General features: G+C 42.8%; 1 protein-coding gene across 2 annotated transcripts in view; it reads left to right on the plus strand.

Annotated features, from left to right (window-relative positions):
- LOC140726206 (fibroblast growth factor receptor 3-like) overlaps positions 1 to 15,985 on the plus strand; it is a 271,549-nt gene that overhangs the window by 93,099 nt on the left and 162,465 nt on the right. Inside the window, exon 1 of one of the 2 annotated variants that reach the window (XM_073042272.1) lies at positions 40 to 193. The exons of the other annotated variant lie outside the window; for it this stretch is intronic. The gene's annotated coding sequence lies outside the window, so the exon portion shown is untranslated. Of the gene's footprint in view, positions 1 to 39; positions 194 to 15,985 lie in introns of those variants that run through there. 2 annotated transcript variants of the gene reach the window in all.

Below are 15,985 nucleotides of genomic sequence, written 5' to 3' on the forward strand. Positions count from 1 at the left end.
CAGCAGCCCGTGATTGGGAGAAAGTTTGCGGCGCCGAGAGCCGAGCAAGCGAAGTTGTGCTTTCGGAGAGAACTGGGCGGGTGAAAGAGAAGATTTAATTGCCATAGTTGGGTTACCCTCACTTGACTGCTGAATTCTCCGGAGGATTAGCACCTTTGAGTCAGTTTCAGACCACACAGCGCAGGGGGGCGAGGTAGGATTCCGTGAAACCCAATCCTTTAACCCTTCTTTGAAAATATATCTTTTTATCTAATCACGTAAGCGGCTGTTAAAAGTTTAAGCATTTTGCTGGCTGGTAGCTTTGGCTGTGAACAAGTGTACCGGTTTATTGTGACAGGTTAATAAAATACGGCTGGGTGGTGATGGACAGTCTAACAGAGCACTGAGATGATAGGGCACGTCGGCTTTAAGATTATGAACTGTTCTTTTCAAAAATGGAGATAGAATTGCTTGGAATCTATTACTTTTCTGGGCGAGTGGATGTGCGTGCTTGGGTGCGTAAACCTGTATAACAGGATGAGAAATGGGAGCCCGTGAAGGCCATTTGAACCCTTAAGCCTGCCCTGCTATTCAACGACATCAAAAGCAGGTTTACTATCTCTGTCCTATGTTCTGTGGCAGTAGCAAAGTGCAATACATTAAAAAAAATTACTATTGAAGTTACAATGAGAAATACGGTGCAGCAAAATAGTGAGGCAATGCTTATGGTTCCAGGACCGTTCGGAAATCTGTGAAGCTGTTCCTGAGGCATTGAGGGTGTGTCCCCCAGCTCCTGGACCTCCTCCCTGATGCTAGTTATGAGAGGCGGGCCTATCCTGGACGGCGAAGGTCTTTAATGATGGATGCCGCCATCCCGAGGCATCGCCTTTGGAGGTGTCCTGTGTGGTGGGGAGGCTAGTGCCTGTGATGGGGCTGGCTGAGTTTACAACCATCTGCAGCCTCTTTCAGTCCTGTGCAGCGGCTTCCCCATATCATACGGTCAGAAGGCACTCCACAGTAGGTAGAAAGTCTTTAGTGACAGCTAATCTCCCACCTCAGCTGCATTCTCCTACCATCCGCCCATACTCCTTGATATCCAGAAATCTACATTCAGATCTTCTTGGTGACGTGTCAGCTTCCACTGCCTTCCAGGTTAAAAAATGGCAACCATTCATCACAAACAAATTTCACCTTAAATAAACTGCCTCTTATTTTGGACCCTATGTGAACCCTAGATTTATTCACCTCAGCCAGGCAAATCTTCCTGTATCTGCCTTGTCTAAGTATATTGCATGTCTCCTGTCATTCTGCTAAATTCTGGTAAACGGAGGCAGAGCCTCCTCCGTCTCTGCTTATATGACAGACCTGGAATCAGCCTCGTGGATCTTTAGCGCACTCTCCCTAAGCCAAGTATATCCTTTTAAGTAAGGTAAAGTGACAAAATATACCAATGCTCTTGGTGTGGTGTCACCAAGGCCTTCTCTATTGTGGTAAGAAATCTTTACTTTTTTAAGTTTATTACTTACAATAAAGGCCAACCATTTGCTTTCCTAAAGGCCCGCTACACTTGCACGATAATTTCAGTGACTTGTGAACAGGAACCCCAATTTCCTTGAGCGTGAAAAGTTCCCAATTTCTCACCATGTAAAGTAAAATCCTTGCATTTCTGTTTTTCTATTGAAGTAGTAACCTCACATTTTCCGTCTTGTACTCCATCTGTTATGTAATTCTTTGGAGGACGGTAGGTGACCTGATGGAGGTGCACAAAATAGATCAAGTGGACAGCCAGAGACCTTTTCCCGGGGCTAAATGGCTAATACTAGGGGCATAATTTTAAGGTGATTGGAGGAAAGTATAGGGGGATGTCAGAGGTAGGTTTTTTATTTAACACAGATAACGGTGACTACATGGAACGCCCTGTCGGGTGTGTTGGTAGAGGCAGATACATTAGGGGGATTTAAGAAACTCTTAGAACACATGGGTGATAGAAAAGTGGAGGGTTATGTCGGAGGGAAGGGTTAGGTTGATCCTAAAACGGGTTAAAAGGTTGGTGCAACATCATGGGCCAAACAGCTGTGCTGTGTTCTGTGTAACTGGTCCCTCCACTCACTGTGCAAGCTCTGGAAATTTCTTTACACACCTCTCACTCCTCACCACCACATTGGAGATGTGTCATGTGGACTCCCTGGCAAAAGCAGTGATGTAAGTTGTGAATAGTTGGGACCCATGCACCAATCCCTGTGGTCTTGTTGTGAGATTAGAGATGGGCATCTTTACTCCTGCACTGGCAGTCTGCGGCAAGCACTGCTCCGTAGCTGATCCATTTTGCCACTGATGACAAATTAATTCAAGCCTAGTAGATGGCCATTCTTTTGTGAGGGAAATCGTGTGTGGTGTTTGAGAGAGAGAGAGGGTTAAATCTCTAATTTTAATAACTCTATTTTTCCTCCTCAGAATGATACTTGCTGGCCTTTTTATTATTTATTTGACTTATTTATTTCACTCACATTATATAATATCTGTCCACTGTGAAGGACAAAATGAAAGCATCCAACCAGTCACTGAGCTGTAGTATCACCATAGCAACAAAGGAGTTAAAGTGACGTGGTGTTGTATTATTGACCTGCTTAAGGGCTTAACCTGAGGATTTGGCTGTCAGGAAGTAACAATCCATAAAGGTAAATAATATTTTGGCATCTTTTTCAGACAGAAATTATACAGGTCACTTCTTAAAAAAAAGTGAACACAAGATTACCATGACATTGAACCCAGAAATAGTATACTGTATGTAGCCCATGCTAATTCCAATATATTTCAGCAGTGTAATTCTCTCCAAAGAATAAAATTGAGTAACACAAAGCCATACTAAATATTACAAGTGAAATTGACCTTTTGTTGGATTACAAATTTAAAAATTAAAATGACTAAGTGAACTTGTCACTGGAGAGTTTATTAAGAAGAAACACACTTGATTTTCTTCACAGTCCTGAATCTGAAGTAATTACTTGTGACCCAGATTCTGCTCTAAAGCTGATCTATTTTATGAGGCAAAGAGTTGCCGACTTTAATAGGAACATGGGCCTGACCGCAATGCATCTTAACACCTGGTAAAAGCTGACTTCACTCCTTAGAGCAACTCACACAAAATACCGGCAGAACTCAGTCAGTCAGACAGCATCTATGGAGAGGAATAAAGAGTCAACATTTCAGGCTGAGACCCTTCATCAGGTCTCCACCATCAGTCCACTTCTTGAAATCTATTACTTCATTGCATAGAACTAAGTGGTGCTTATAACTCGGGAAAAGGCCATTCACCCAGCACACCCATGCTCCACACAAGCCTCCACCCTTGCTATATCATCATAGCTTGTTCTTCTATTCCTTTCTACATCACGTACCTATCCAGCCTGTCCTTGAATCCATTTTTCTTGCCTTACGTATTCCACATGATCGCCGCTCCAATCGCACTCTGTCAATCAAATCCGAAGTGGATGCTGGAAATCCTGAGCAACCCACACACAATGCCGGAGGAACACAGCAGGTCGGGCGGTGTCTGTGGGGAGGGATAGACATCTTACATTTTGGGCCAAGACCCTTCTTTAGAATATATTCGGCCACAAGGCACTGGAGCAGAATTAGGCCATTTGGCCCAGTGAGTCTGCTCCACCATTTGATCATGGCTAATTTATTTTCTTTCTGAACCCCATTCCCATGCCTTCTCCCTGAAACTTTTGACACCCTTACTGACCAAGAGCCTACCAACTTCCGCTTTGAATATACCTAAAGACTCGGCCTCCTCAGCCATCTGGCAATAAATTCCACAGGTTCACCACCCTCTGGCTAAAGAAATTCTTCCTCATCTCTGTCCTTCTATTCTGAGGCTATTCCCTCTGGTCCTAGACTCTCCCACTATAGAAAACATCCTCTCCACGCCCACTCTATCTAGGCCTTACAATATTCAATAAGTTTCATATTTGATATTGGAAGTAGCTATGCGGTTCTAAGCAGCCTGGTGAGGCACACAGATAGATTACATCCCGATGCAGGGTGTCGACCCAAAACATCAGCCATTTCTTTCGCTACACAGGCCTGAGCCGCTGAGTTCCTTCAGCATTGTGTTTACTATTTCCAAGAGATTAAATCTGTCAGTTTTGATACTTCTGCTCCTCAGAACATTTCATATCAACGTAGGCAGCCATCATGTCAGCAATTGTTTTTTTTTCCTCTCTAAACGCACACATTCTTTGGAGAAGCTATTTATGACAGGTTCTGGTTCAAGCAGTGCCTGAGGTGAAACAGCACTCATGTATGGTTTTAAAATCTGCATGTGTTCTGCTGAAAGTCTGAGCACAAGTGTGGGCCACCTCAGCTGGTGACATGTGCAACATTTGGGGAGCAGTGATGTGTGGGCGGAGGAGAAGATCCACTCATTGCAAAGAGGTGGAAAGCTAGGTCAAGGTAATTGATTATGCTCGGCATTTGATTTCAGAAAGGGGTAGCGGTTACTTCCAAAGGCTTTGATGATAACGATTGCACCATCGGTACTGAGGTGTGTTTGATTAGTTGGATTTCTCTTTTTGATGTGCTTTCGCCCGGCAGTGAAGGTTTGCATTCTCACGGAAAGGGCGAGTAAGCCTTGTTCTCAGCGCCCACTGGCAATCGCTCACCACATGCTGCTAAAAGGAGGAGCTCGATTGCTGCCTCAAATACTGTTCCAGATTTCCCCAGTCTGCTGAGCAGGTAACCAAAGTGCTGCAGTGTGCATATCTACAGGGTTTGTGTGTGTGTGTGTGTGTTTGTTTGTTTGTTTTGGGGGTGAAGAAGAGTCCAAATGGCCATGTCATTGGGTATATTTAAAGCAAATGTTGATGGGTTCTTGATTAGTAGGGATGTCAAAAGTAATGGGGAGAACTCAGGAGAATGGGAGTGAGGGGAAAATAAATGGACCATGATGGAATGGTGGGGCAGCTTATTGGGCAGAATGGCCTAATTCTGTTCTTATCTCTTATAGTGTGTGTGTGTGAGAGAGAGAGAGAGAGAGAGAGAGAGAGAGAGAGTGAGGGAGACACTTCTCTCACAGTTTACCAGGGGTTGTGAATTGGACTAAACAAAATGGAACATGTGGCACCCTAATGTTATCAGACTCTCTGTCGTCATGGCACCAGCTTCTGAGGTGATTTTTACTGGGGCTGGTGACATCGTACCGATTCTAGATTGACTTCAATTTGAATCTGGGTGTTTGGGACACACTGTGGATCCAGTAATGTTGATTTATTTACTTCAGCAACTGGGACAGGGCTAGCATTTATTGGCCGTCCCTAACTGTCCTTAAGAAGGGGCAATTGTCCTTCTTGATCTTCTGAAGTCCTTCTGGTAAAGCTGCTCCCTCAGTGCAATTGGGTAAGAAGTTCTAGAAACTACAGCCAAAGAAAATGAAGAACCAGCGATTATATTTCCAAATGAACATAGTGGGTGACTTGTAGAGCAACCTACAGGCAGTGATACCCTTTGTGTCTGTCACCCTTGTCCTCTTGGCCAGTAGGAGTATGGGTTTAGGAAATACTGTTGGAGCAGCAGTGATCCAAGCGAAGAGCAAGAGGATAAGACGTGAGAGAATAGGACCAATCAATTGTGACAGTGGAAAAGTGTGTATGGAACCAGAGGAGTTAGCAGAGGTACTTAATGAGTACTTTGATTCAGTATTCACTACAGAAAAGGATCTTGGCAATTGTAGGGATGACTTACCACAGATTGAAAAGCTTGACCATATAGATATTAAGAAAGAGGATGTGCTGGAGCTTTTGGAAAGTATCAAGTTGGATAAGTCACCAGGACCAGATGAGATGTACCCCAGGCTACTGTGGGAGACGAGGGAGGATATTGCTGAAACTCTGGCGATGATCTTTGCATCATCAATGGGGATGGGAGAGGTTCCGGAGGATTGGAGGGTTGCAGATGTTGTTCTATTATTCAAGAAAGGGAGTAGAGATAGCCCAGGGAATTATAGACCAGTGAGTCTTACTTCAGTGGTTGGTAAGATGGTGGAAAAGATCCTGAGAGGCAGGATTTATGAACATTTGGAGAGGCATAATATGATTAGGAATAGTCAGCATGGCTTTGTCAAAGGCAGGTCGTGCCTAATGAGCCTGATTGAATTTTTTGAGGATGTGACTAAATACATTGATGGAGGTAAAGCAGTAGATGTAGTTAATATGGATTTCAGCAAGGCATTTGATAAGGTACCCCATGCAAGGCTTATTGAGAAAGTAAGGAGGCATGGGATCCAAGGGGACATTGCTTTGGGAATCCAGAACTGGCTTGCCCACAGAAGGCAAAGAGTGGTTGTAGACGGATCATATTCTGCATGGAGGATGGTCACCAGTGGAGTGCCTCGGGGATCTGTTCTGGGACCCCTTCTCTTCGTGATTTTTGTAAATGACTTGGATGAGGAAGTGGAGGGATGGGTTAGTAAATTTGCTGATGATACAAAGGTTGGAGGTGTTGTGGATAGTGTGGAGGGCTGTCAGAGGTTACAGCGGGACATTGATAGAATGCAAAACTGGGCTCAGAAGTGGCAGATGGAATTCAACCAAGATAAGTGTGAGGTGGTCCATTTTGGTGGGTCAAATATGATAGCAGAATATAGTATGAATGGTAAGACTCTTGGCAGTGTGGAGGATCAGAGGGATCTTGGGGTCGAAGTCCATAGGACACTCAAAGCTGCTGCGCAGGTTGATTCTTTGCCTAAGAAGGCCTTTGTCAACTGTGGGATTGAATTTAGGAGCTGAGAGGTAATGTTGCAGCTATATATGATCCTGGTCTGACCCCACTTGGAGTACTGTGCTCAGTTCTGGTCGCCTCACTACAGGAAGGATGTGGAAACCATAGAAAGGATGCAGAGGAGATTTACAAAGATGTTGCCTGGATTGGGGTGCATGCCTTATGAGAATAGGTTGAGTGAACTCGGCCTTTTCTCCTTGGAGTGATGGAGGATGAGAGGTGACCTGATAGAGGTGTATAAGACGATGAAAGGCATTGATTGTGTGGATAGTCAGAGCCTTTTTCCCAGGGCTGAAATGGCTAACACGAGAGGGCACAGTTTTAAGGTGCTTGGAAGTAGGTAGAGAGGAGATGTCAGGGGTAAGTATTTTATGTAGAGAATGGTGAGTGCATGGAATGGGCTGCCGGCGATGGTGATGGAGGTGCATACGATAGGGTCTTTTGAGAGACTCCTGGATAGGTACATGGAGCTTAGAGAAATAGAGAGCTATGGGTAACTTCTAAGGTAGGGACATGTTTGGCACAGCTTTGTGGGCCGAAGGGCCTGTATTGTGCTGTAGGCTTTCTATGTTTCTATCCATCTTGTAGAGGCACTCACTGCAGAAAGGAGGGAATGAATGTTTAGCGAGCTCATTCTTTTACTTTTGCAAGAGTGTGTGCAGTTGTTTGGACAGATCTGTCATAGAGCTTTGCCACACAGATACAGGCCCTTTGGCCCAACAAGTCCATGCCAGTCATGGTGCCCACCCAAATAGTCCCAGTTTCACCCCATACTCCTCTAAGCCTTGCCCCTCCATGAACCTATCCAAGTGCTTCTTCAATAATACTATTGTACCTGCCTCTACCAGCTCGTTCCCAAAACTCACCACCCTCTGCATGAAAAAGTTACCCCTCAGGACCCTTTTAAATCTTTCCCCACTCACCCTGAAAGTAAGCCCCCAACTCTGGACTTCCCTACCCTGGGGAAAAGAATTACCGTTCATCTGATCTATGCCTCTCATCATTTTAAACTCTTCTATAAGGTTGCCCATCAGTCCTCTGACATTCCAAGGAATAAGACCTAGACTCTCTCTATAACTCAGACCTTCTAGCCCAGAAATAAATCTTTTCTGCTTTCCTTCCACTTCAACCATGTCTTTTCTATAATAGAAGGACCAAAACTGTGCAGAGTAGTCCAAGTGCAGCCTGTCCAAAAACTGCATTTAGTTGATAATAGTTAAGTGATTTAATATTAACAGTCACACACTCAGCAAGGAAAAACTGCAATAGCAAACCACCAACAAACACAGTAAATCTACTCGTGCATTGCACAGGAACATTTCAAATAATTGGATATTCACGTAAGTGAGCTAAAATTCAGTGAAAGAATTAATATTTGAGGAACAGGATCCACGGTCAGTGGAACCCATCTGAAATTATCTGTTTCTTTATGATATATGTACAGTTGAATGGATATCTTTCTGTTTAATATCAATAATCACTGATATGTGTATGTTGTAGATCCAATTGTCAGTGTTGTGCATGTGTCCAGATTTGCACATTAATATTTCTTATGATCAGTTAGCACTGGCATCTTAAATGCTTCACTGTAGATTCCCTCTGACACCTCTAGTGAAATAATAAGCTGAAATATTAGCTTGTAATTTTGCCAAAAGTATTGAGCAGGGAGAAATCCTGAAAGAAATAACACTGTCCATTGCAATTGGACTATTACTTCATTCATGGATTAAACACTGTGACTCAATGAACAGAAGTATATTCAGGCCAAGGTTCTGGTCGAACTGCTCTATCAGCAGACATACTGGCGGCACCCAAGTCCGCTGACTCTGAGTTATGCTGGACCACCTTCATTCTAAGCGCAGGGTTGGGAGTACATCTAAGAGGAGCTCCTGACAGAGAAAGAGCCACCCAGCCCTTTGCCTCCTAAGTCACCCATTGCACCATCTTTGAAAGATAATAGACTAATAATTACCTTCAGTAATAGACTAAGACTACTGCACTGCTCCAAAGAGTGCTATATAGGGTCATCCTTGCCTTTGGCCATTAGGCACTATAATGAGTCAACCTATAGCCGAGGTCGTGATGACCCCCCATCCCCCGTTGGACTGTTATTAACCTCTGTTTAGCTCAGTTTACCACACCCAGCTATTGCGGGCATCCTGTGCAATACCACCACCACTTCTTATCTGGATGGTGTGAATGTGCACCCATTACTGTATAATATTATGGTAATTCTTGCACTACCATCTTAACAGTGTGAACTTGGAAATCTTGTAAACCTTGTCAACTTTATTTCTTTTTCTTTCTTTTCTTCTAACATTTGTATATCTGTGCACGTGCAATGCTACTGTGACTGTAGTTTCCTTTGGGATCATTAAAGTATCTATCTATCCCCACAGGATCAACTTATTTTACTGTGATGCAGATTGGAACTTATAGAAAGGCTTATAGAAAAATCTTTAATTCCTCTTATTTGGCTCCTCAAGTCAGATACTGGGCAGAATTTCAAGAGGAGCCAGGGACTACTTAGTGGCCGGGAGAGAGGACCTGAGATATTTACCACCATCCCACCAAGGTGAGTTTCTGGTCTCCTCTCCACAGGGCACAATCCTGCCTCGAACTGGCTACCTGTGATATGGCCAAGGAGATCAGGTGGACTTTCAGAGCCATTATTTGGATAATTGTGCCATTGGTAAAATGGAGCTTAGTACTGGCCTCCTGTAAAATATGTAGGGTATACTCTTGATTTCATTTATCAAGATCTGCACATCCCAGGCAAGTCCGACAAAAGGTGCCTACCTGCAGTGAACCACTTGCAGGAGATACTCCACACTGCTGTTAGGGAGGGAATTCCAGCATTTAGACTCGGTGATATATTTCCAAGTCAGAATCAGAATCAGGTTTATTATCACCGACGTATGTCATGAAATTGGTTGTCTTGTGGCAGCCGTACAGTGCAATACATTAAATATTACCCTGTCTAATTACCCTCATTAAATAAACAGAGCTAGAGTGGAATAGTGAGGTAGTGTTCATGAAATCTGATGGCAGAAGAGATGAAGAAGCTATTGCTGATGTTGAGTGTAGGTCATCAAGCTCCTGTACCCCCTCCCCAATGGTAGTAATGAGAAGTGGACATATCCCAGCTGGTGAGGATCCTTAATGATGGATGGTACACTCTTGAGGCATTGTCTTTCGAAGGAGTCCTTGACGGTGGGGAGCGTTGTGCTTGTGATGGAGCTGGCTGAATCTAGAACCCTCTGAGGCCTCTCTCAATCCTGTGCAATGGAGCCTCCATACCAGGCGGTGATGCGACCAGTCAGAATGCTTTTCACCGTACTTCTGTAGAAATTTACTAGAGCTTTTGGTGGTACACCAAATCTCCTCAAACTCCTAATGAAGTTTAGCCACTGCCATGCCGCCTTTGTGAGTGTATCGGTGTATTGGATCCAGGATAGGTCCTCTGAGATGTTGCTGCCCAGGAACTTGAAGCTGCTCACCCTTTCCACTGCTGATCTCTTGGTGAGTGTGTGTGTGTGTGTGTGTGTCCTTCCAACTTCCCCCTTCCTGAAGCTCTCAATCAATTCCTTGGTCCAGGATGGTGAATGAGTTGAAGGTGAACTTCCAGACGGTGGTGTTCCCATTTCTCTTCATCTTTCTTGGTGATAGATGTCATGGTTTTAGGAATAGCCTGGACAAATAACAGTGGTGAATTTGGTAAACATTAGGCACTTCAAATCAGAATGAGAATCAGGTTTAATAACATTCGTGCATCATGAAACATGTTATTTTGTGGCAGTAGTACATTGCAATATATAATTTTAAAACTATCAATTACAATAAGAAATATCTGTAATTAATATAAATATATAAATTAAAATTAATGTGTTGGTTGGTTTATTAAATATATTTTAATATTTGCATTACTTATTTAATTTAAAGTAATGCAATTTTTTTTTAAATAGTGAGGTAGTGTACATGTGTTCATTGTCCATTCAGAAATCTGATGGCCATGGGGAAGAAGCTGTTCCTAAAACGTTGAATGTGTGTCTTTGGGCTCTTGTACCTCCTCCTTGATGGCAGCAATGAAAAGAGGGCAGAACTGCAATATGCCCGTGGTAATGGGAAGGGATGATTAGGTGCCAATCAAGTGGTCCTGGATGGTGTCAAGCTTCTTGAATGCTGTTGGACCGGCACTCATCCAAGCAGGTGCAGAGTATTGTGAGTATTCCATCCCAATCCTGACTTTTACCTCGTAGATGACAGAAAAGCTTTGCTGTGTCAAGAGACGAGTCACTTGTTGCAGCAGCCCCAGCCTCTGACCAGCTCTTGTGGCCATGCTCTTTATATGGCTTATCCGCTTGTGTTCCTGTTCACTGGTGAATCAGGATGCAGATGGGTAGGGATTTGGTGATGGTAATGCCAATGTATGTCAACTCCTCCTTAAATCAACAGGAAATGAGGGAGCAGTGACACAGGATGGTTAGAGGGAAGCTGAATGTGAGAAGCTAGAGCAGAAGCATGTAAACAGGAGGACGTAGCACCCAGAAGATCCAGAATTAGTTTCATACGTCAAAGTTTAATGGTCTTTATTTGAATGCACGGAGCATTTTCAGTAAGCTAGCTCAGTTGATAGCACAGATAGCTTTGTACACAGCTGACTCACTTTCAAGGACTACCACTCATGGCCATGGTATTATTTATTAATTTATTGGGTTTTTTTGTATTTGCACAGTTTGACCTCCTTTGGTCATTGATTATCTGTCTTTGTGATTGATTATCTGTCTTTGTGTAGTTTTTCATTGATTCTATTGTACTTTGCTCTACTGTGATTGCCTGCAAGACAGTGTATCTCACAGTAGTATATGGTGACATATATGTATTTAGTTGTTAAAATTTAGTTTAAACATTGATATGAGTATAATGTAATATCAATTACAGAGACGTGGTTGCAGGGCGACCAGGACTGGGTGCTCGGTATTCCACATTATATGATTTTACAAAAGTAAACACCCCAAATGGGAAAGTGCCTGGGGTGGCATTGTTAATCAAGGAAGGTGTTAGAGGGGTGTTAAGTGATGATATAGAGGCAGTGGGTAGCAATCTAGAAGCAGCTCTGGTTGAAATGAAGAACAGAGGAAAGAGAACATGGATGGGAGTAGTCGACAGACCTCTAAAATGTGACCTTCCATTAGGGCGGAGTACTAATTGGGAAATATCTTGGGTATGTTTGAAAGGAACTCCAATTGTCATGGGAAATTTTATTGGATAAATTATTGATTGGACTAATATTGATTGGGCAAACCAAACTGGCAAGGGTATTGTTTAAGAATTTGTGGTGTGCTTCAGTGATTTATTCTTAGAACAGTATGTTACAGAAGCTTTTCAGAGGAACCAACTATTTTAGACGTGGTCATGTGTAATGAGGTAGGATTAATAAGACAGCTTGCGGTTTAAAAATCCCTGAGGAGAAACTGACCACAATGTGATTGAATTCGAGATGCAGTTTGAGGGTGAACATCATAGGATGAAAACCAATTGTTTTCAACCTAAATACAGGCAATGACGATGGTATAAAGGTGGACTGGGAAAATAAACTAAGTGACGGATCATTGGCTGAACAGTGGCAGATATAGCTGGTCCATTACTCTCAGCAGGAATTTATCCCAATGAGAAAGAGAGATTCCATAAGAAAGATCTGCAATCTGTGATTAACGAAAGAGATCAAGGATCAGATTAAATTGAATGGTAAAACAACAAATTTCACGGCATACGTCAGTGATAGTAAATTCAGTCGGGCATACTGACTGGTTGAAGGTAGGCCAGAAAACTGTGAAGTTTTGGAGGATCCTGCAGCAAAAGAGTAAAATTAGTCTCACAAGAAGGGAGCATACTGATTTTGAGGGGAAACTTGCATAAAATATGAAAATAATCACCAGGAGTTTCTAAGAATAGGATGTCTGCTAAGGTGAGTCTGGGACCTGTACAGAATCCAGCAGGTGGAACAATAACAGGGAAGAAAGAAATAGTGGATATACAACATCAAATGAACTTTTTTGCATCATTCTTCACCATGGAAGACACTGCAAATATCCCTAAGAAAGCAAATAGCCTAATTTCAAATTTCAGAGAGGAACTAGCCAAAATCAGTTATTAGAGAAACTCAGTTCCCTAATTAGAAAAGTAGTTTAAGATCTATTGTTGGGAATATGCTTGGGTCAAGAATAAGGAAAAAGTAACTAATCATTTGGAAAAAACTGAATACAGTCCAACCTGGTCAACATGCTTTTATGAAGGATGAATCACACCTGACAAATTTGCTCCAATTCTTTGAGGATGTAACAGGGAGATGAATGGGAATCTGTACATAGAGCTCCTTCTGGAAAGTGCTTGTGGGCTATTAAAACAAAACCTTCATGCCATTTTAAAAAGTTTCTAACAGCAGGCAGTGAATCTGATCAATAAAACTAGTTAAACCCCTCCCCCATCCCTCTATTACCTCAGTCAATGTAAACACTTAAACCACTGTTTATAATGCTGTTTACATTGTAAATACTGGCTAGTATTTATGCACATTTTATTCTATATCCATACCTTAACCTCTAACTTGTTTTTATATAATTATTAATTCTTTCTTTGTTGAATTTTGTTTTTTTTGTTGCATGTGTCTCTCTCTCTCTCTCTCTCTCTCACACACACACACACACACACACACACACACACACACACACACACACACACACACACACACACACACACACACACACACACACACACACACACACACACACACACACACACACACACACACACACACACACACAATACATGGGAACGTACTGTATGGCAGTTAAAGTTGATCCTTTAGATTTCCAAAAGGCCTTTGATAAGGTGCCACATAAGAAGATGATGCATAAATTAAAGGCCTCAGCTTGTGGAGGAAGAATGCTCACATGGGCTGAAAGCTGGCTGTCTCATGGAAAACAGAGAATTGGAATAATCATGTCCTTTTCAGACTGGAGGAATACACAATAACTAGTGGAGTACCCAGTGATAGATTCTTGCCCCTTAATTGTTCACTAGTTACATTAATTTCTTGGAGGAAGAAATAAAATGCAAGGTTCCAAAGTTTGCAGATGATATACAGATAGGTGAAAGGGCACATGGTGATGAAGACATTGAGTGACCGAGCCAAAACCTGGCACCTGAAATTTAATGTGGGGGAATGTGACATCATGGACTTCAAAAAGAGGAATAAAAAGGCAGATTATTAGCTAAACGGAGAGAAATCGTAGATGAGTGAAGTTGAGCGGGATCTGAGTGTGCTTAGTGCATGAATCATAAAAAGTAAACAGGTATAACAAACAGTTATGAAGTTGGAGGTAGATAAGTATTATATTGGCCTTTATTGCAAAGGGGGTGGAGTTTTGTTACAATCGAAGAGGGTGTTGTTGACACCACACTTGGAACATTGAGTACAGTTTTGGCCCCCTCAGCTAAAAGGATCCAAAGGGTATTCACCGGGCTAATTCTTGGAATGAGAGGGTTGCCCTTCTCACTCCTGGAATTAGTCTGAGCTGAAGAGGCTTGACAGTTGGGTCCATATTCCTTGGAGTTTAAAAGAGAAATCAAACGCATAGTATGGTGGGGAAACTGGTCACGGTAGAAGCTGAGACTTCCTCATGATTAGGTGAATCACGAACAAAGGGACGTACCTGCAAAATAAACTGCTGGTCATTTAAAACTGAGGTGCATAGAAATTCGTCCTCTCAAAGGGTCGTAGAGTCATAGAAAAGCACAGTGCAGAAGCAGGATCTTCAGCCCATCTAGTCCCTGCTGAAATCATTTAAGCTGCCTACTCCCATTGACCTGCATAGCCCTACTATCCATATACCTAACCAAACTTCTCTTAAACTTTGAAATCAAGCTCACGTGGACCACTTGTGTTGGCAGCTCATTCCACACTTTCACGACCCTCTGAATGAAGAAGGTTCCCCTCATGTTCCCCTTAAACTTTTCACCTTTCAACTTTAAGCCATGACCTCTGAATGTAGTCCCATCCAACCTCAGTGGAGAAAAGCCTGCTTGCATTTATGCTGTCTAGACCACTCATCATTTTGTATACCTCTATCAAATCTCCCCTCAATCTTCTATATTCTAAAGAATACAGTCCTAAACTATTCAATCTTTCCTTATAAGTCAGGTCCTCCAGACCCTGCAACATCTTTGTAAATTTTCTCAGGGTGGTGTCTGTCTGGAGTTCTCAAACCGGACAGGGTAGAAGACAATCATTAGATATCTTTAAGTTGGAGGTAGATAAATATTTGAAAGGTTGAGAGGTTGCAGCTTCACCAGATTGGCACCTCCATTCTTGGGCCCTACTGGTGCGATTCCTGGCATGCTCTTCCTCAGCAACACACACAGAATGCTGGAGGAACTCAGCAGGTCAGGCAGTATCTATGGAAGTTAATAAACTGTTGATGTTTTGGGCCAAGACCCTTCTTCAGGACTGGAAAAGAAGGGGGAAGACACCTGAATAAAAAGGTGGAGGGAGGGGAAGGAGGATAGCCAGAAAGTGATAGGTGAAACCAGGTGGATAAGAAAGGTAAAGGGCTGGAGGGGAAGGAATCTGATAGGAGAGGAGAGTGGACCATAGGAGAAAGGGAAGGAGGAGGAGACGCAGGGAGAGGTGATCAGAATCAGAATCAGGTTTATTATCACTGGCATGTGACATGAAATTTGTGAACTTAGCAGCAGCAGTTCAATGCAATACATAATCTAGCAGAGAAAAAAAAAAAATTAATAGTAATAAATAAACAAGTAAATTAATTACATACATTGAATAGGTTTTAAAAAGAACAAAAACAGGAATACTGTGTATTAAAAAAAGTGAGGTAGTGTCTATTCAATGTCCATTTAGGAATCAGATGGCAGAGGGGAAGAAGCTGTTCCTGAATCACTGAGTGTGTGCCTTCAGGCTTCTGTACCTCCTACCTGATGGTAACAGTGAGAAAAGGGCATGCCCTGGGTGGTCGTCCTTAATAATGGATGCTGCCTTTCTGAGAGACCGCTCCCAGGCTAGTGCCCAAGATGGAGCTGACAAGATTTACATCCTTCTGCTGCAGCTTTCAGTCCTGTGCAGTAGCCCCTCCATACCAGACAGTGATGCAGCCTGTCAGAATGCTCTCCACGGTACAACCATAGAAGTTTTTGAGTGTATTTGTTG

Source organism: Hemitrygon akajei, chromosome 4 (assembly GCF_048418815.1).
Source record: "Hemitrygon akajei chromosome 4, sHemAka1.3, whole genome shotgun sequence".
NCBI lineage: Eukaryota > Metazoa > Chordata > Chondrichthyes > Myliobatiformes > Dasyatidae > Hemitrygon > Hemitrygon akajei.